Raw genomic sequence first — 2,399 nt, forward strand, 5'->3', positions numbered from 1 at the left:
CAGCAATCTCCTCTGTGGGAACAAAGAACAGCGGCATGGTCAGGCGCACAGCCAAATGGGAAGGGCCCTGCCACAGCAGGGTGCCAGGCGTCTTTGCAGACCTTCAGGCACAGACCCATGTGGAGTGGTGGTGAGCGGTGGGGAGTGAGAAGGCCCTGCCAGGAGCAGAGGGCCAGGGACTTACGCTGCAAGTTCTTGTTCTCACGCTTCAGCGTTTCCAGGTGATCCAAGGACTCCTCATAGGCATTCTTCATCTTAAACAGCTCCGTGCTGAGAGAACGAGACTCCTTCTGGGAGGCTTCCAGCTCAGTCTGTGTTTCCTCATACTTCTGCTTCCACTCTGCCAGGATCTGAAGAGAAACGGGGCGTGAGTATGGATGTGGCAACCAGGAGGGGAAGCTCTGCCCATGAGCCCCAGGTCTGGAGCCCAGAAGACCTTGTCAAAGTTCTTCTGCTTCTTATCCAGAGCTGCGCAGGCAGCATTCGATCTCTCCACGTCAATCATCAGGTCCTCCACTTCATTCTGCAGCCTCTGCTTTGTCTTTTCCAGGGAGGCACATTTGGCATTGACAGCTTCAACGTGTTCCTCTGCATCCTGCAGGCGCTGTGCCAGCTTCTTCCTGGGAGGGCATAAGCACAGCTCACAGTTAGCAATGAAAGGGAAATTTGTACCATGATGCTTTTCTCAACAGCGTGCTTAGCCATTTTACAGTGTGTGGTCCACATTCCCCTTCTATTTGTCTACATACTACATGGTTTCTGTCTGCCATTCTCTGCCTGTTGGAGGTTTTTTTTTCCAGTTGTGCATTACAGAATATTTTTGCTATCCTCCTGCACCCCACTGTAATCCAGAACATTGGCTTCCTCCTGACAATATCACAGTGGTCTACTGAAATTTCTGCAGTTCACCCTCTGATATTCACTCTGCTATTCACACTAGCATCTCTCTGCTCTTCTGTTTCTGAAGAGCTTTGCTGCTTCTGCTTTTCCCCAGTGCCTACCTGCTCTCAGTTATGCTGTCTCTTCCTGGCACCCCATCCCAAAGCAGAATATTAACTTCTTCCTGACAATATCACAGTCATCTCATCCAATCTCCATTCTCAGTCTCTGCCAGCCTTCCCCACATACTTGGCCTCCTCCAGCTCCTCCGTGCGCTGGATAGCGTCCGTCTCGTATTTGGTTCTCCACTGGGCCACTTCACTGTTGGCCTTGGATAGGGCACGCTGCAGCTCCCCCTTGGCTTCCTGCCCCTCCTCATACTGTTCCCGCAGCAAGTCACAGTCGTGGCGAGCAGACTGCAGGGCATGGGCCAGGGCACTCTTGGCCTGCAGCAACAAGTGTATTGGGACAATGGATGTAAATATCCTGGGAAATCTCCTGACAAAAATTTTAATTCGACACTGGATTAGTCTTCTATGCAAAATGACAACAATACTTCGAATGGGAAAGAAGTTTGCATTGACAAAAGGAATAGTGCATAAACTCTGGGAAATATCTAACATGAGAAATTTGCAATGAATTACATATGTGGTTTTTTTGTCCTGCCTCATCATGATAATTCTGTAGTTGCATAACTTTCTGAAGCACTTCTTAGAAAGGAGGAATCCAATGTATAAGACAGAATTTGGAAAGCCTTCTCACCTTTATCTCTTCCTCTAGGTGCCTCTTGAGTTCCTCAATCTGTTGGGTGAATGCCTGCTTGCCTCTTGACAGCTGAGATACCAGAGCATCCTTCTCCTCCACCTGGCGAGAATATTCACCTGGAAAAGTTTACAGATACACAAGGCTTTTATTGCCATTGATGACAGGACTGTGGACATTTTGGGATGCAAAACTGGATAGTTAGCAGACTATGTAGAAGCTTATGATCCCATTTCATGCCTTTGTCATTAGAGAGGAGACATCGCATGTTGGACAGACGATGTGCCCAGAAGGGTCATTTCTGCATTAACTCACTGGCACTACACATTTTCACATCAGAGTTGGGTATGTCTTACCCGATTCTGTCTGCAGACGAGCTCTTTGAGCATTGAGGTCATTGATCATGCGCTGATGCTCTTCTTCTTTTGTCTTAATCTCACTTAGTTGATCTTCCAGTGCGCGACACATTTTCTCCAGACTTGCCTGTGTGTCAACATACAGAAGGGCAATGGTTAACCATCAACACTCTCAATAACAAGAGGTGCACAAAGTTGCACCGTATAGACTTCCACTGGGGCAGAAATACCTGTAAGGTATTTGTGTACCTTGGCTTTGGAGACAGACTCCATGTTACTGGCCAAGTCGTCAATCTCCATCTTCAGCTCGCTCTTCTCCTTCTCCAGCTTCTGCTTCACTCGTTGCAGGTTGTCGATCTGCTCCCCAAGCTCAGCTGTGCTGTCCGCATGCTTCTTCCGCAG

The 2,399-nt window shown here is 48.4% G+C and overlaps 1 protein-coding gene across 1 annotated transcript in view; it reads right to left on the reverse strand.

The window, feature by feature from the left end:
• The window catches only part of LOC104124788 (myosin-1B-like), a 17,796-nt gene that overhangs the window by 4,537 nt on the left and 10,860 nt on the right, over window positions 1-2,399 (reverse strand).

This window comes from Egretta garzetta, unplaced genomic scaffold, assembly GCF_000687185.1.
Source record: "Egretta garzetta isolate BGI_Z169 unplaced genomic scaffold, ASM68718v1 scaffold644, whole genome shotgun sequence".
In the NCBI taxonomy this organism is placed as follows: Eukaryota; Metazoa; Chordata; class Aves; order Pelecaniformes; family Ardeidae; genus Egretta; species Egretta garzetta.